Source organism: Eptesicus fuscus, chromosome 14, assembly GCF_027574615.1.
Source record: "Eptesicus fuscus isolate TK198812 chromosome 14, DD_ASM_mEF_20220401, whole genome shotgun sequence".
NCBI classification, from domain to species: domain Eukaryota; kingdom Metazoa; phylum Chordata; class Mammalia; order Chiroptera; family Vespertilionidae; genus Eptesicus; species Eptesicus fuscus.
In genome coordinates, this window is record NC_072486.1 from 72,003,401 (window position 1) to 72,023,723 (window position 20,323).

Genomic DNA, 20,323 nt, shown 5'->3' on the forward strand with positions numbered 1-20,323 from the left:
ACTATATATAAATTTACTTGACGGTTTCACACAAAAAAGAATTCCGCAGGTAAGGTTCACAGTAAGAAGAGGACAGAAGGAATTCCCAGCACTTGGAATAAGAAGTATGGAGAGTTATCTTCTCAATTCAATTTCTCCCTGATCGCATACTTCCAGGACAATGGCATTATTCAAGTGGAGAGGGCAAAAATCCAAGCTGCTGTTTGACTATTCATTTAACAAAGGTTACATGCAAGCTGTTGAATTACATAGTTTATTATACCATCTAATGTTTTGCAAGGAGGTTTTATTACTTATTAAACATATTTAAAGTTGCAAGAGAAAACACCTTAATATACCTACCAAAACTACATTTCAACATCTCTGTGGGTATCGTAAGTAATGCTGCAATGAACATAGGGGTACATATATTCTTTCAAATTAATGTTTCAGGTTTCTTTGGATAATTCCTAGAAGAGGAATCACAGAGTCATAAGGCAGTTTCATTTTTAATTTTTTGAGGTCAATCCATACCTTTCCACAGTGGCTGCACCAGTCTGCATTCCCACCAACACTGCAAGAGGGTTCTCTTTTCTCCACATCCTCACAAACACTGCTGTTTGTTGATTTATAGATGACAGCCATTCTGACAGGTGTGAGGTGATACCTCATTGTCATTTTAATTTGCATTTCTCTGATGATTAGTGATGTTGAACATCTTTTTATATGTCTATTAGCCATCTGTATGTCCTCTTTGGAAAAGTGTCTATTCATTTTTGCCCATTATTTAATTGGATTGTTTGCTTTTTGGTGTTGAGTTTATAAGTTCTTTATAAATTTTGGATATTAACCCCTTATCTGATGTGTCATTGGCAAAAATGTTCTCCCATTCAGTTGGTTCTCTTTTCATTTTGCTAATAGTTTCCTTTGCTATACAAAAACTCTCTAGTATGGTACATACAGTTGCATTTGTTTATTTTTTGTTTGTTTGTTTCTCTTGCCCAAGAAGATATATTAGAAAAAAATATTGCTATGAGAAATGTCTGAGATTTTGCTGCCTATGTTATTTTCTAGACCTTTAATCCATTTTGAGTTTATTCTTGTGTGCGGTGTGAGAAGGTGGTCTAGTTTCTTTTTTTTGCACTTACTAGTATCTGTCCAATTTCCCCAACTCTTTATTGAATGGACTATCTTTAGTTCATTGTATGTTTTTGCCTGACTTGTTGAATATTAATTGACTATAAAAGCATAAATTTATTTCTGGGCTCTATTCTTTTCCATTTATCTATATGTCTGTTTTTATGCCAGTACCATGTTAATTTTATTACTATGGCCTTGTAGTATAGCTTGGTATCAGGTAGGATGATTCCTCCAACTTTGTTCTTCTTTCTCAAGATTGCTGTTGCTATTCAGGGTCTTTTGTGGTTCCATAGAATTTTTTTAAACATTTATTCTAGTTCTGTGAAATACTCCACTGGTATCTTGATAAGAATTGCATTGAAACTGTAGATTGCTTTGGGTAGTATGGATATTTTAATGATATTAATTCTTGCTATCCATGAACACAGTATATGCTTCTATTTATTTGTATCTTGCTCAAGTTCTTTCATCAGTGTCTTATAATTTTTTAAGTACAGGTCTTTTACATCCTTGGTTAATATTGGATATTTTTATATCCTAGGTATTTGGTATTTTTTGAAGCATTTATAAGTGGGATTTTTTAAGTTTCTTTTTCTGATATTTCATTATTTGTGTATAAAAATACAATTGATTTCTGAATATTTATTTTTTTATTCTGCTAATTTACTAAATTCATTTATCAGTTCTAGTTGTTTTTTTCGTGTGGAATATTTAGAGTTCTCCATACACAGTATCATGTAATCTGCAAATAGTGACAGTTTTACTTCTTCCTTTCCAATTTGGATGCCTTTTATTTCTTTTTCTTGTCTGATTGCTTTCGCTACGACTTCCATTACTATGTTGAAGAAGGGTGGTGAGTTTCCATCAGTAGATGACTGGATAAAAAAACTGTGGTACATTTACACAATGGAATACTATTCTGCTGTAAAAAGGAAGAAAATTTACCCTTTGTGAAAGCAGGCATGAACCTGGAGAACATTATGCTAAGTGAAATAAGCCAATCAGAGAAAGACAAGTACCATATGATTTCACTTATATTCGAAATTTAATGAACAAACTTAACTACCAAGCAAAATAGAGATAGACTCATTGATAGCGAGCAGGCAGACAGCTTGGGGCAGAGAACAGGGGTAGGGACGAGGAGGTAGAGGGTTGGAGAAAAAAAAAAAGAGAGAGAGAGAGAGAGAGAGAGAGAGAGAGAGAGAGAGAGAACTCAAGGACATAAACAACAGTGTTGTGCTTGTTGAAGTGGAAGGTGATGGGTGGAGATGATAGAGGGCATAGAGGAGATAAAAAGGTGATGGAAAAAATTAAATTAGAAGAAGAAAAAGCTAAGTCTCAAATCAATGATCCAAGCCTCAAGCTTAAGAAACAAGAAAAAGAATTAAATATAAAGCAAATAGGGGAAGGAAACAAATTTAAGATCAGAGTATCAATGAAATTGATCCCTGGAAAAAATGGTGGCCGAATAGGCACATCTGTCATGCACTTCATCCCAGGTAAACTTGAAATACAACTAAATTGGAGGACATTCACCTGGCCAAGTGAGGTCCAGCTGAGGGGGAGACATATCAAGGAAGTATAGAAAATACCTGGAGACCAGTAGGAAGGGTGAGGTTGAGAGAGGGGCTGACCCAGTTCTCAGGAGCGGCAGGCTGGCATGTCAAGAGAGGAAGGCATGCTGGGCTATGAGAAGGTCTGTTCCCTCAGAAGATAGAGGCCCGGAACCCAGGCTGGGCTCCCCAGCCCAAAGCACCAGAGCCAAGATCCTCAGCCCTTGAAACATCCAACTGTGAAAGGCTGCAGGGCTGCTGGCTGCAGCAGAATGGAGCTGAGACCCATAGTCCAGGTAACATCCACCCAAGACAGGGCTGCTGGCTGCAGCGGAGTCTAGAGCCTGTCAGAAGAGAAAGAGCAGTTTCATTTCATTTTTTGTTTTGCTTTTTAACCCAGAGCAAAGGAGTTTTCATTTGCGGCTACTCACCCAAGGCTTAGGGGCGGGAGGAGATTCGGATTCAAGATGCCTAAGGAGAGGCTGGGTTGGGAAGTATAGCGAGGAGACTCGGAAAAAGAGCAGCCAGGAATCTTTGCTCATAGGCCCCCAAACCAAAACGGCCATTTTTCCAGAGAGGAGCTAGCCACTCCCAGCAGCCAGAGGGCAGGTAAAGAGAAAAACCCCGCCCTAGATGATACAGACCGCCCCACCCTCCGGAGCCCTGTATGCCACACCCTGCATTTTGAGCTTCTCAGAGAAAACAAGCCCAGCGGCCAAGCTTACCAGTTTGAACAGTCTCAGGAGCCCTCAGTACTGGAGTGGGAGAGGGGCCGCCCACCACACTATCCAGGGGAACAAAACCAGTAATTTCCCTGCACGGGAGAATTGATAAAAACCCCAGGTTTTCAGCAGACCCCGTTGGTCTCCATAGAAAATATCTCTGTCCAGTCAAGAGCAGAGTCATACTTTGGGCCACTCATGGAGGGATGGCTCTGGGACAGGGAAACACACCCACCATACTTCCTGAAAGCTAAACAGCACCTCCCACACCTAAAGCCCCTTCAGAAACAGACTTTTGAGTGATTAAGATTGACAGTGGGCTAGCAGGCAAAGCTGGGCAGAGGCTGAGACTGAGGAACCAGGAGAAGTTTGCTGACCCAGCCCTGGACTCTTTGTTGATAACTACTTTACAGGGCAGATTGCCTCCTCCTGCTTGCAGCCAAGGGCTGTGGAGACAGACACAAATGGTGGATCAGTGGATTACTTGGATCTTCAAGCACGTTGCTGAAAGCCAAAGGACAGTGCCTGACAGTGGTGAGCACCTGTTGCCGAAGACCAAAGAAATACCAAGTCCCCCCTAGAGAAAGGGAGGGACCCCGTTTATTAACACTAGTGGACTCCGGGAATAATTTCCAAATCAGAGTGAAGAAACACAAAGAGGGCTTCACTTTTTATAACCTCCTGGGGTCTTTGTCTTGCAGATATGGTTCCGCCCCCTTTCCTGGGCTTACAGGAAGGCCTCCAGGTGTTGGGGGTCCCCAGGCCATATCTGATGATCTGTCCTGGGGCCAGCGATAATGACCTCCCCCCCCCCCCCGCCCCAGGGCAGTGCATTGTTCACAGTTTTTATGGCCTGACACGCCTTGCAAGACCAGTTTCCTCTTCACACCTAAGTACCTAACAGGAAGTTCAGAATTGGCAGACAAAACAGAAGAGTAGGATCTAAAGCCAGCTCCCATGGGACACTACACTCAGATGAAACAAATGCCACTTCACTTTTTTTTCCTGTCTTTTTTCTTCTCTATTTTTCCCCTTTCCTTTATTTTTCCCCCTTATTAAATGTATCTTCTTTATCTACTTTATTAATTTGTTATTATTCTAATCAGTTGTTTTGTTCATATAGCTAATTTTCCTCTTCCTTTTTCCTACTAAAATTTTTTCCTGTTTCTTCTTTTCACTACTCAATTTTTTTCTCTCCCTTTTCTTTTTCTCCAGTTTTTTCATCTTTTTACTTTTTAATTCTGTATTCTCCTCCATTTTCCCTTTCAAATTGGTTTATTGTCTTAATTTCTTCACTCCCCCCTTTATTTTAAACTACTCTACTCTCCCTATTCCTTTAATTCTATATTCTTATTTTCTTTATTTCACTTTGCATCTACATATTCCTCCCCCCTTTTCTTGTGTGTTTTTTTTTTTAATTTGTTGTCTTGTTTTCTCATATTTTTTCTTTCTTTTTTCTATATTTTTCTATTATTCTTAATCTCTTTCCTCTTCCTTAATTCCCTATGCTCTAGCGGTTCCTTCTGTTAGTGCTGTAGGGGTCTTTTGTATATTTTGGTTTTATTCTGTTTCATGTTTTGTTGTGTTGTATTTTGTTCTTTTCAGTCAGCACTTCCACAACAGCACAAACGATGTGGTCACAGGTGAGCCACATAGTCAGCCAGCCTGAGAGGAGACTCCATCCACAAATGGGACAATAACATTCAAGACACAACTACAACAAAAGAATCCAATTAACTCAAGTAAGGGTATTTCCTAGAGCACCCAGTTCAGGAGATCTAAGGGACTGCACCCATTGGTCTCAAACCACTTACTACATAAGATCAACCCACAAAACCTGGGAGGCATAGCAGATCTAATACACAGAAACAAAAACAAAGGGACATCAAAAATGGTGAAACAAAGAAAGCAATCCTATATAATAAAAGGCTAATATGCAAATTGACCGAGTGGTGGAACAACCAGTCATTATAATGCACACTGACCAGCAGGGGGCAGATGCTCAATGCAGGAGCTGGGCTCATGGTTGGTGAGCACAGAAGCCAAGCTCATGGCTGGTGAGCGCAGCAGCTGTGGCAGGAGCCTCTCCCACCTCTGTGGCAGTGTTAAGGAGGCCCATGGGGAGCAGGCCTAAGCCATTAGTCAGACATCTCCCAAGGGTTCCCAGACTGTGAGAGGGCACAGGCTGAGCTGAGGGACCCCCCCCACCACCACCACCACCACCAAATGCAGGAATTTTGTGCACCAGGCCTCTAATCTCCAAATAAAAGAAAAGGAGGAATCACCAGGAAAGGAACTAAATAAAAAGGAGGTAAAGAATTTGTCAGATAAAGAATTCAAAGTAATGATAATAAGGCTGCTCAAACAATTCAGTGATAACTACAAGCAACTTAATGAGTATGATGGGGTCTTAATATGAATTATAGCAAAATGAAAAGATAGCTTGAAACAATAAGAATCAATTGGAAATTAGTAATGACATAGCTGAAATAAAGTACACCCTGGAAGGATTCAACAATAGACTAGAAGCAGCTAAGGACTAATCAGCTAAGGACTAATCAGCGATTTAGAAAACAAGGTAGGAAAAAAACACTCATTCAGAGCAGCAAATGAAAAAAAAAAAAAAATAGTAGGAGTAGAGTCAAAGGGAGTTTTGAGAAACATGAAACTTAAAAACATTCTCATTATAGGAGTACCAAAAGGTGCAAACTCTGAAAAAATAATAGAGAAGAACCTTTTTTAAAGAATAATGGCAGAAAATTTCCCTAACCTAATGAAGGAAAAAGTCACTCAAGTTCAGGAAACACAGAGAGTCCCAATCAAGATTAAACCACAAAGACCCACAGAGAGGAACATATTAATTAAAATAGCAAATATTAAGACAAAGAAAGAATCTTAAAGGCTGTGAGAGAGAGACACAAAGTTACCTGAAAGGGAGTCCCCATAAGACATTCAGCTTATTTCTGAACAGAAACACATCATGCCAGAAGGGAATGGCATGAAGAATACAAGGTAATAAAAACCAAGGGGCTGAACCCAAGACTATTCAGGAAGGCTATCGTTCAAAATTGAAGGTGAAATAAAGAGCTTCAAAGATAAAATAAAAAAGGCTAAAAGAATTTATTACCACCAAACCAGCACTGCAAGAAATACTAAAGCACTGGTCGGCAAACCTCGGCTCTCGAGCCACATTCAGCTCTTTGGCTCCTTGAGTGTGGCTCTTCCACAAAAATACCACGGCCTGGGCGAGTCTATTTTGAAGAAGTGGCATTAGAAGAGGTTTAAGTTTAAAAATTTGGCTCTCAAAAGAAACTTCAATTGTTGTACTGTTGATATTTGGCTCTGTTGACTAATGAGTTTGCCGACCACTGTACTAAAGGGACTGGTATGAGAAAAAGAAACTGAGAGAAAGAGAAGAACACAGGCATAAAGAATAAAAATGGCAACAAACAAGTACCTATCAATAATAACCTGAATCATAAGTGGATTAAATGCTCCAATCAAAAGACAGGGTAGCTGAATGGATAAGAAAACATGACCCATATATATACTGTCTACAAGAGACCCACCTGAGAACAAAGGACTGACAAAGACTAAAAGTGAAGGGATGGAAAAAAATGTTCAGGCAAATGGAAATTAAAAAATGGTGGGGGAACAATACTTATATCTGATAAAATAGACCTCAAAGTGAAGGTCATAAAAAGAGATAAGGAAGGCCACTTCATAATACTAAAGTGATTGATATAACAAAAGGCTATAACTCTGGTAAACATATATGTACCTAATACAGGAATATCCAAATATATTAAAAAAACTTCTGGAGGATATCAAAGAAGAGATCAACAGCAATACAATCATAGTAGGGACCTTTAATACCCCACTGACATCACTAGGTAAATCTTCTAGATAAAAAATCAACAAGGAATCAGTGATCCTAAATGAGACACCAGATCAGATGGTACTAATTCACATCTTCAGAATATTTCACCACAAAGTTTCAGAATATACATTCCTCTCAAGTACACATGGGACATTTTCAAAGATAGACCACATGTTAGGACACAAGCTAAGTCTTTACGAATTCAAGAAGATTGAAATCATATCAAGCATCTTCTTAGACCACAATGGCATGAAACTGGAAATAACCTACAATAAAAATGCTCAAAAACAATCAAACACATGGAAGCTAAATACCATACTTTTAAACAATGAATGGGTTAAAAAAGAGATCAAAGGAGAAATAAAAAATATCCTGCAAAAAAATGAAATTGAACACACAATAATCCAAAATCTTTGTGACACAGTAAAAGTATACCTGAGAGGGAAGTTCATAGCACTACATCTTATGCCAAAAAACAAGAAAAACTGGTAATAAGATACCTAACACAACAACTTAAAGAATTAGAAAGAGAATAAGAAAAACCCAGAGTAAGTAGAATGAAAGCATCAAGATCAGAGCGAAAATAAATGACATAGAGACCAAAAAAATAATACAAAAGATCCATTAAACCAAGAGCTTGTTCTTTGAAAAGATGAACAAGACTGATGAACCACTAGCCAGACTCACCAGGAAACAAAGAGAGAGGACCCAAATAAACAAAATCAGAAACAAAAGAGGTGAAGTAATAAGTGACTCCACAGAAATACAAAGTATTGTAAAAAAATATGAACAACTTTATTCCAACAAATGGAACAAATGTGGATGAAATGGACATGTATGTCCTAGAAAAATACAGTCTTCCAAAACTCACTCAGGAAGAATCAGAAAACCTGAATAGGCCGATAACTAAAAGCCCAGATCTGTATGGTTTCACAGGGGAATTTTATCAAATATTCAAAGAAGAACTAATACCTATCTTCCTCAAACTATTTCAAAAAATTCAAGATGAAGGAACACTTCCAAGCCCTGTGAGGTTGGCATTACCCTAATTCCAAAACCAGATAAAGACACTACCAAAAAAAGAGAACTAAAGACCAATATCCATAATGAACATAGATGCTAAAATCCTTGAAAAAGTTTTAGCAAATTGGGTCCAGCAACTCTTTAAAAAGATCATACACCATGACCAAGTTGGATTTACTCCAGGGATGTAAGGCTGGTACAATATTCACAAATCAATAAATGTGATACAGCAAATTAACAGACTTCAAGACAAAAATCATATGATCATATCAACTGGTGTAGAAAAAGCTTTCTCCAATATCCAACACCCTTTTTTTTAATAAAAACTCTCAGCAAAGTGAGAATAGAGGGATCATGCCTTAACATAATAAAAGCCATATATGACAAATGTCAGAAGCCACTGCTTGCCAATACTGTAAGTGCACCAAGAAGGCCGATGGACCTTGGGCGTTAGCAGGGCTGACACTAAACACCTTGTCTGTTGAGATAGTGGTGGCTCAAGGAAACTCCCCTAACCTGATAATCCTTTTACTGCTTACCAAACTTTACCTTTGATATGCTTGTATGCATTGCTAAAAGGCAAATGTGTATTCAAGTAAATAAACAGTAGTCCAGGCCAGAAGTCGGGGGTGCCTCTTCAAGAAGGAGGTCTCCACTTGGCCCCCAATGCCTTTTTAATTCATATTCCTTGTATAGTATTTTTATTTGTGCATCGGCCCCTCCTTCAGATTCTGAACCCCACCGCGAAGGTCGCAGCAGACAAACATACAAGAAACATCATATTCAATGGGCAAAAGCTGAAACCATTTCCCCTAAGAACATGAACAAGACAGGGATGCCCTCTTTCACCACTCTTGTTCAACATAGTACTGGAAGTCCTAGCCATAGCTATCAGACAAGAAGAAGAAATAAAAGGCATCCAAATTAGAAAGGAGAAAGCAAAAATGTCATGATTCATAGATGACAGGATACTGTACATAGAAAACCCTATAAACTCTATCAAAAAACTACTAGATTCAATAAATGAATTCAGAAACATCACAGGATACAAAATTAACACCCAAAAATGCATGGCATTTTTAAACACTAATAGTGAACTCTCATAAAAAGAAACTAAAAAAAAAAAAACAAAAACAACTCATTTACTATTGCAACATAAAAATTAAGATATTCAGGAATAAATTTTTTTTTTAATTTTTATTTTTTTTTCCAATTTTTTTATTAAGGTATTATATGTGTACATATTTTACCATTGCCACCCCCCACCCCACTCCCATATATGCCCTCACCCCCCAGAGTTTTGCATCCAGAGAGCCAAATTTTTAAAACTTAAACTTATAACGTCACTTCTTCAAAATAGACTTGCCCAGGCCGTGGTATTTTGTGGAAGAGCCACACTCAAGGGGCCAAAGAGCTGCCTGTGGCTCGTGAGCCGCAGTTTGCCGACCGCTGTGCAAGGGCAACTTCTTCTTTTTTTTATTTTTAATTTTTTTTTATTTAATGAATCTTTATTGTTCAGATTACAATTGTTTCTCCTTTTTCCCCACATATCTCCCCACCACCCAGTTCCTACCCCCCCTCTTCCCTTACCTCCCCCCCCCCCGCTGTCCTTATCCATAGGTGTATGATTTTTGTCCAGTCTCTTCCCATACTCCCCACACAGACACCCCTTTCCCCCTGAGAATTATCAATCCACTCCCATTCTATGCCTCTGATTCTATTAAGTTCACCAGTTTATTCTGTTCCTCAGATTTTTAATTCACTTGACTTTTAGATTCACTTGTTGATATATATGTAATTGTTGTTCATAATTTTTATCTTTCTTCTTCTTTTTCCTCTTTTTAAAGAATACCTTTCAGCATTTCATATAATGCTGGTTTGGTGGTGATGAACTCCTTTAGCTTTTTCTTATCTGTGAAGCTCTTTATCTGCCCTTCAATTCTGAATGATAACTTTGCTGGGTAGAGTAGTCTTGGTTGTAGGTTCCTGCTATTCATCACTTTGAATATTTCTTGCCACTCCCGTCTGGCCTGCATGGTTTCTGTTGAGAAATTAGCTGATAATCGTATGGGAGCTCCCTTGTAGGTAACTGTTTTTCTCTTGCTGCTTGTAAGATTCTCTCTTTGTCTTTTGCTCTTGGCATTTTAATTATGATGTGTCTTGGTGTGGTCCTCTTTGGATCCCTTTTGTTTGGGGTTCTGTGTGCTTCCTGGACTCGTAAGTCTATTTCTTTCATCAGGTGGGGGAAGTTTTCGTTCATTATTTCTTCAAATAGGTTTTCAGCATCTTGCTCTCTCTCTTCTTCTGGTACCCCCATAATTCTGATGTTGGTTCGCTTGAAGTTGTCCCAGAGGCTTCTTACACTATCTTCAACTTTCTGAATTCTCTTCACTTCATGCTTCTCTGGAGGAGTGTCCTTGGCCTCTTTGTATTCCAAATCTTTGAGTTGATTCTTGCAATCCTCTAGTCTGCTTTTGGGTCTCTGTATAATATTTTTTATCTCAGTCAGTGTATGTTTAATTTCTAGTTGGTCCTTTTTCATATCCTCAAGGGTCTCATTGAATTTATCGGCCTTTTCCATGAAATTCTTGAAAAACCTTATAACCGTGGTTTTGAACTCTATGTCCAGTCGCTTATTCTCCTCCATTTCTTTGGTTTGTGATCTGTTTCCTTGCCTTCTCATATTCTCTGCTTCCCTGAGTTGGTAGGGTAGTTTTGTCTACTAGGTGTCCTATTGGTTCAACGGGTCAGCCTCCCAGTTACTTGAGGTGGACACTCTTGGTGTACCCTTGTGTACTGTGTGTTCCCCAGCAGGAGCTACAGCAAGGGCTAGTTTTCTCCTCCTTTGCTTGGGCGGTTTTGGAGCAGTCTGGAGCTGTAGTTGGTTAAGCTGCCACAGAACAGGCCATTTATATGCAAAAGCCGCTGTGTGGAGCCTGGGCGGGTTTGTAGAATGTGCGGGGCGGGGCCTCAGGGCGGGGCGGGGTCTCAGGGTGTCACTAGGCTGGGGCGTGGCCAACGGCGATGGCTGCCCTCAGCCATCTCTGCCTTTCCACGTTTCCAAGTCCCTGCGCCCCGCGCTCCAGCGCAGTAAACAATGATTGCTGGGCGCACCACTGCAAAAAAGTCACTCTCACTTTCCGACCCGATGGCCGAGAGTCCAGCCTCTCCCCGTAGGTGTCTGGGTCCCCCGAGTGTCCCCAGAAACTGGATTTCAGAGTGATCGGGAGCTTGTCTCCCTGCAGGTTGAAGAAAAGCCGCGCACCCAGCCGCCCACTGGCCCGATTCGCGTGCCTCCGTACCTCAGCTTTTCAGCGATTGTGCTCCTTTCTCTTCTCAGCTGTAAATCTTCCACTCAGCCAGCTTTCCCGTGGTTCTGGGTGGTAGACGTTTTTGTCTTTTAGTTGTGTTTTTGAAATTGTTGTGTGAGGCAGCAGATTAGTTGTTTAACTATGCCGCCATCTTGGTTCCTCCTCAGGAATAAATTTAACCAAGGAGGTAAAAGACCTGTACTCAGAAAACTACAGGCCATTAAAAAAAGAGATAGAAGAAGATATAAACAAATGGAGAATATACCATGTTCATGGATTGGTACAATCAACATCATTAAAATTTCCATACTACCCAAGACGATCTATAGATTCAATTCAATTCCTATTGAAATACCAATGGCATATTTCATAGACCAAGAACAAACACTCCAAAAATTTATACAGAACCAAAAAAGACCCCAAATAGCCATAGCAATCTTGAGAAAGGAAAAGAAAGTTGGAGGAATCACAATACCAGATATCAAATTATATTACAAAACCACTGTACTCAAAACAGACTAGTACTAGCACAAGAACAGGCATATAGATCAATGCAACAGAACAGAGAACTCAGAAATCTACTCAAACCATTATGCTTAATTAATATTGACAAAGAAGGCAAGAGAATACAGTGGATCAGAGACAGTCTCTTCAATAAATGCTGTTCGGAAAATTGGACAGATATTTGAAAAAAAAAAACACACACAAAAACTAAATCACCATCTTAAATTGGATTGTTTGTCTTCACAGGATACAAAATTAACACCCAAAAATGCATTGCATTTTTAAACACTAAAACACCATACACAAGAATAAACATAAAAGTCTTAAATGTAAGACGTGAAACAATAAAAGTTACAGAAGAAACCATAGGCACCAAAATCTCAGATATATTTCATAGCAATATATTTACTGATACATCTCCTAAGACAATGGAAACTAAGGAGAAAATAAACAAATGGGACAACATTAAAATAAATAGCTTCCACACTGCAAAAGAAGCTATCAACAAAATAACAAGAGAGACCACTACATGGGAGAACATATTTGCCAATGACATATCTGATAAGGGTTTAATCTCCAAAATGTATATAGAGCTTAACAACTTATACAGCTTAACAAAAGGAAGACAAACAATCTAATTTAAAAAATGGGCAAAGGACCTAAATAGACACTTCTCCGAAGGAGACATAGAGAAAGCCAAGAGACATATGAAAAAAATGTTCAAAGTCACTAATCATCTGAGAGATGCAAATCAAAACGACAATGAGGTACCATCTCATACCTGTCAGAATGGCTGTCATTAACAAATCAACAAACAACCAAGTGTTGGCAAGGTTGTGGAGAAAGGGAAGCCCTAGTACACTGCTGGTGGGAATGCAGACTGGTGCAGTCATTATGGAAACCAGTATGGAGTTTCCTCAAAATATTAAAAATGGAACTGCCATTTGACCCAGAGATCCCACTTCTAGGAATATATCCTAAGAAACACAACACACTCATCAGAAAGAATATATGCACCCCTATGTTCCTAGCAGCGCAATTTATAATAACTAAGATCTGGATATAGCCTAAGTGCCCATCAAAAGATCAGTAGATAAAAAAAACTGTTGTGGGGAAGCAAGGGACTTGGTTGGAAAGTTTGTAAGGAGGAAATTCCGAAAGGTCTGAACCTCCTAGGGGAGTTGGCTGAAGGCAACCGCCCCTCATTGTTCCTTGACCTTTCCAAACAAGTCTGTGTACGTTTGGACCCTCGGGTGTTTACCTGAATCTTTGTGCTTAATCTTTATGCTTAAAGGGCACTGCTGATGTACGTTTCCTCCCAAGAATGCTTACCCTATTGATTGTATCTAAAAGTTAAACTTTAGCTCAAACTGGTGTTACAATAAAAGCATGAAGAGACAGGTGAATGAGGCTGTCTAGTTTCTATAGCCAGGCAGTCCCTTAGTCCTTTCTTTCACAGCAATTGTGTGTCTGAGTAATCATTCATCTGTCGCTCAGGGTCTGCTGGTCAGCCCCAGCAAATTGTGAAATTGTGGTATATTTACACAATGAAATACTACGTGGCAAAAAAAAAAAAAAAAAGACTGAGAGACACAGAAGTATGAACAGATTGTTAAACCTCAGAGGGGAAGCCGAGGAGTATTGGTGGGAACAGATCAATCAATGAACTTGTATGCATACATACATGACCCGTGGATACAGACAATGGGGTGATGAGGGACTGTGGGAGAATGGGAGTGGGCAGGAAGAGGTCAATAGGGAAAGGGGAATCTATGTAATACTTTCAACAATAAATATATATTTTTTAAAATGTAATGGAAGACCCTAAAAAAATACCAATAGCTTATTTCACAGATCTAAAACAAACACTCCAAAAATTTATATGGAACCAAAAAAGATCCCAAACAGCGACAGCAATCTTGAGAAAGAAGAACAAAGTTGGAGGAATCACATTACCAGATATATCTTATACTAAAAAGCCACTGTACACAAAATAGCCTGGTACTGCACAAGAACAGGCATATAGATCAATGGAACACAACCAAGAACCCAGAATTTGACCCAGACATTATGCTCAAGAGCATACAATGGAGTAAACAGGGTCTCTTCAATAAATGGTATTGGGAAAATTGGACAGGTGCATGCACAAAAATGAAATTAGACCATCAACTTATACCATATACAAGAATAAAGTCAAATGGATAAAAGACTTAAATGTAAGTGGTGAAACCATAATAATCTTAGAATAAACCATAGGCAGCAAATTTTCAGACATCTCTCACAGCAATATGTTTACCAATACATCTCCTAGGACAGTGGTCGGCAAACTCATTAGTCAACAGAGCCAAATATCAACAGTACAACGATTGAAATTCCTTTTGAGAGACAAATTTTTTAAACTTAAACTTCTTCTAACGCCACTTCTTCAAAAGAGATTCGCCCAGGCAGGGGTATTTTGTGGAAGAGCCACACTCAAGGGGCGAAAGAGCCGCATGTGGCTCGCGAGCCGCAGTTTGCTGACCACGGTCCTAGGGCAAAGGAAACTAAAGAGAAAATGAACAAGTAGGACTACATCAAAATAAAAGGCTTCTGCACAGCAAGGGAAACTGTCACTAATGAAAAGGAAGCCCGTATTTGGCAATGATACATCCAATAAGTGGTTAATTTCCAAAATATATAGGAATCTCATACAACTTAACAAAAGGAAGATAAACAATCTAATTAAAACATTGGCCCAGGACCTAAATAGACACTTTTCCAAAGTAGACATACAGAAGTCCAAGAGACATGAAAAATGTTCAAACTCATTAATAACCTGAGAGATGCAAATTAAAACAACAATGAGGTATCACCTCATACCTTCAGAATGGTTATCATCAATAAATCAACAAACAACAGTGTTTGTCAGGATGTGGAGAAAAGGGAACCTTAGTACACTGCTGGTGGAAATGCAGATTGGTGTAGCCACTATGGGAACCAGTATGGAGTGCCCTCAAAAATTTATACATGGAACTCTCATTTGACCAAGTCATCTCACTCCCAGGAATATATCCTAAAGAATATATTCCTGAATAAGAAAGAATCCTGAAACACCAATCAGAACAATACTCATAGCAGCACAGTTTACAATAGCTAAGATCTGGAAACAGCCCAATTGCCCATTGGCAGATGAATGGGTAAAAAAATCTGAGGTACATTTACACAATGGAATACTGTGTAGCTATAAAAAAGAAAGAATTATCACCATTTGCAATAGCATGGATGGACCTGGAGAGTATTATGGTAAATGAAATAAGACAGTCAGAGAAAGAGAAGTATTACATGCTCTCACTCATATGTGGAATCTAATGAACAAAATAAATGAATTAAAAAAAAAAAAGATCCAGAGACATAGAAGCATGGAACAGACTGTCAAATTGCAGAGGGAAGGTAGGGGAGGGTGGGTGGGTGGGAAGAGATCAACCAAAGAACTTGTATGCATGTATGCATAACCCATGGTCACATACAATGTGTTGTGAATACCTAGGTAGGGAATGCATTCGGGCTAGAAGAAGTCAATGGAGGGTAAAAAGGAGACATATGTAATACTTTCAACAATAAAGATTTTAAAATAAAAGAAATCAATGAAATTGAAAATAGAGAAATAATTGAGAAAAATTAATGAAACCCTTGCAAGAAATGTAAAAGAAATTCTTCAGAAAGAAGGAAAACTATATAGGTCAGAAACCCAGATCTATATAAAGAAAGAACATTAGAAAAAATGAAGGTAAAAAGCAAAAAATAAATAAATAATTCTATTGTACTGCATTTGGGTTTCCTTCAACTATATTTTAAAAGACCCATTACTTGATTAGTAAAACTGCAAATTATGCTTAACAACTATGCATATTGAAGTAATGACCAAATGGTTGTATTAAGATCTGTATGGAAAATAAACACATAAACATATTCATAATAGAAAACCTATACAACAGGAGTCTAACTAATCAGTATTACCCATAACAAGAGGGGATATTTTAGACATACAAACTCAAAATATAAATATCAGTTATATTTTTAATATATCACTGATTATAAACTTAATTAAAAATTCAAAGTACTAAATTCATTTGAAATTCATTAATGAAACCAAACATATTCATAAAATTAAAACTTATATAAATTATTTTTAAAATAGTATAATTAAAAACAAAATAACCTGCTTTGTACACATTTCAGAGAGGTTTTTAAATAGTTTGGATCAAGACTAGGAAGAGATGTGTCTTCTCTCTTCTCACCTGCCTCTGTTGGCTGAAAAAATACTGCAAAAATACGTTTTCAAACAAGAAATGTATTGAGTTATAAAATTTCTCATAAGGCCACATTAATTTGCCATCATATTACTCCCCCATCCATATATAAATTGAGATTGGAGTAAAAATGTAATGTTTGGAACTTGGAAATACTTCACTTTAACATAGTTCAGGTAAATAACCATGTTAAAATAAGAATACAAACATAAAAAAATGTCAAAAGACAGATATTTTATGCCATTTCTATCCTTACATCCTTACTGACAAATTAAACATGGACTGAATTAGAGTTTCATAGCAATATTCATAATTGACCGAATAACCATATCCAAAAATGTCTATTTACTGGATCACTGTGAGCCAGAAAAGGGTTTAATGAGGATGGTCTGCGTGGCTTTATCTCTAGTCCTCCCTGAACAGCATTCCCATTAATGCTGAGAATGGAGAATAGTGAATCCCAATCCACAAAGATCTCAACAGTCTGACACTGAACAATTGTACCAGGATAAAATAACTACATTGGTCTGCAAGTTGCATGAGCATGAAGTTCAAGTGGTACCTTTTGTGCAATGGCCTTGCATGTTTTAGTTATTAGCAAACTCCAAATAAGTCTACAGTGTAATGCAAGTGCCAAAAAAAAGTTAATATCTTCATTGAGTGTTTACTGTATACCAGATCAACATTAAGCCACATGACATCCCAGAATAATGCAAATTTGGGTTTGTGATTAGTTAGTTTATTGTCCAGCTCTCACTCTCAAAAAGGGATAAGCTAGAATTATTTTTCTGGGGGAAGAGGATTGGGAAATGACAGTCTTGATCTTTTCAAACTTTCTCAATACAAAACTTAATTCGTTGTATGCAACGTAAGTTTCAATTTCTTTCTTACAGTGCTTATTATGAAAATTCAGACTTATCTTCTCTAATAATAGACAAATATGCAAATTGACCACACCTCCGACACACCCACCAGCCACGCCCACCAGCCACACCCACCACCCAATCAGAGCGAGTATGCAAATTAATCCAAACCAAGATGGCTACAGCCACAGAGAGCAAGGTTTCCTAGGTAACAGAGGAAGCCAAGCTTTCCGCCTGCCCTAGCCAGGCCTAAGCCTCCACTCAAGCTACAAAGTTTCAATTATAGAAGGTAAACAAATTCAAACAAACTGCGGCAGAATGGAGCTTGAGAGAGCAGGCCAGGGTTGCCGCAGGCAACAGGGGAAGCAAAACTTTTCGCACACCCTGGCTGGGCCCACCCGCTTAAGGCAACAAAGTTTCAATTATAACCCCAACACAAATGGCTGCCTCGGAGGGAGCCCCAGGCTTGGCTCTGCTCCAGGCTACAAAGTTTCAATTGTAGAAGGAAAATAAATTCCAGATACCAGGGCCTCTGCTTGCGTTGCCAGGGGGTGTGGCCGGCCTGCAAACCACAACAGGCCCCTCGCTCAGGCCGCCCCACACCCTAAGGGAAACCCCACTTGATCCGGGACGCCCTTCAGGGCAAACCAGCTGGCCCCCACCCCTGTACCAGGCCTCTATCCTATCTAATAAAAGAGTACTATGCAGATTGATCATCACTGCAACACACAATATAGCTGCCCCCATGTGGTCAAAGATCCTGCCCCCATGTGGACACAAGATGGCCACCACAAGATGGCCAGCAGGAGAGGGAAGTTGGGAGGCACCTGGCCTGCAAGGGAGGGCAGTTGAGAGGGACCAAGCCTGCAAGGGAGGGCAGTTGGAGGTGATCAACCCTGCAGGAGAGGGCAGTTAGGGGTGGCCAGGCCGGCAGAGGAGGGAAGTTGGGGGAAAACAGGCTGGCAGCAGAGTGGTTTAGGGGGTGATCAGGCTGGCAGGCAGAAGCGGTTAGGGGCAATCAGGAAGGTAGGCAGGCAAGCAGTTGGAAGCCAGCAGTCCTGGATTGTGAGAGGGATGTCCGACTGCCCGTTTAGGCCCGATCCCGGGGATCGGGCCTAAACGGGCAGTCGGACATCCCTCAAGGGGTCCCATATTGGAGAGGGTACAGGCTGGGCTGAGGGACAACCCCCCTCCGTGCACGAATTTTGTGCACCGGGCCTCTAGTCAGTAATAACATGACAACCATGCATTTTAGGTAGTTGGAATTTTTAGACCCATTTATGGCAACTTTTTTCTTTTTAAAGTTAAATTTTTTATATTTAATACCCATACAGAAAAGTGCCCAATATATATGCAACTTGATTACTTTACAAAGGAATATCTAGGAATGAAATACCTGGATCCTGGGTTTTTCATATGTCTATAAAGCATTTGTTATGTGATGGTGAACTCAGAAATTGAATGTAAGTACCTGATTTATAATATTTTAAATTCACATCAGCACTTCTTACTGAGAGAGCCAACTATCAGACTTTCCTTTTTGAATAAGTAACTCCCCAACCCTTTGTTACTGGTTTCCAAGTTAGCACCTAAGTAAAACAAAGTTCTTTCTCCAACTCTACAGTGTGTCTTAAGAAATTGTTTCTGGTGTGTGTGTGTGTGTGTGTGTGTGTGTGTGTGTGTGTGTGTTGGGGGGGGGCACAGCTGGGAGAAGGAAATCTTTGTCAAAGGTATTTTTTCAAATGTTAATAATTTACATATACTTGTTCATTTTTTTTTTTTTGAGATAGCTATTTATCATTTCCTTGAAATCAACTTCATGGAGTGGCATGATTTCCCATTACGTAAATCATACTGTTCATCCCCAAATAAATTATGTTTGCTTAAATGTTCAACAATTATACTATTCATTACAAATTCTACCAGCTTCCCTGACCTTGATGTAAAAGCAAGCAATCTGTAATTAAAAATGACCTCTCTGGAATACTCTGTGTGGATCAATTACACAAAAGTTATTTGTAATGATAAGATATACATTTTAGTTAGCCAATGGTAGTACATTAACATGTGCTTGGGAAAATGAAGTCTTTCATGAACCAAGTTATTTTGTTGCTTACTCTTCTTTAGTATTTCTAATTCCTAGTCAGAACACTGATCCTTATTACTATATATACATTTTTAAAACCCTGGATGTACATGCAATTTGCTTCACAAAAACTAAATATTACTTCTGAACTACATCCAGCATGGCCAGGGGTGAACCTGAGGAAGGGCGGTGAAGGAATAAAGAAGACAGGCAAGAATACAGTTGGGACCAGGTGGATCACTGCACCTGGAGAAGGAAACAGTGACCCACCCTGTAAGCAGAAGTTTTATTTTATAGTCAGATCACACAAAGCAAAGCAAGGGGAGTGGTCAACATGTTTACAATGTTCTTGTGAGTTTCAAATCTATTTCGTTACTCAAGCCTTGTTTTGGCAGCACTTGCTGCACCTCCCACAGCCCATTAGCTACATTAGGAACAAGGGAGGACTACAAGGTCAAGCTTAATGTGCTAGGAGGGATTTGCCCTCCAAGCTGGGACTTGCATGTGGCTCTGCCACAGGTCAGTCTGAGGCTTGACCCTATAGCTGCTCACTACAACTTCTGGTACTTAACAGATACCTGAAAGGCTAGTGGTAAAAACCAATAATACTCTGGAATGGAGAAAATATATACTCTTCCAGGATAATAGTTTTCTGTTATCACAAACTATTCCAATTTTGTTTTTAGTGATGTAAAAATTTTCATTATCAGAAAGAAATGCAAAATACCAACCCTAATTCTACCCAAAAGAATACATTGTTAAATTCCCACTGGATATCCTTGAATTAGCAGCATTTCACATGGCCAATTACAAAAAAACTTATTTTTTCTCAGCTTTAAAATATTCTCAATGTAAAGAGCATAGTATAAGAGTAAGTGAGCCTGATTGCAAGATGCATTCATCATGGGAATTCAGTCTCATATCCTACCCATTTACTTGAGCAATTGAGGGACCTTCTGGAAGAACATTTATA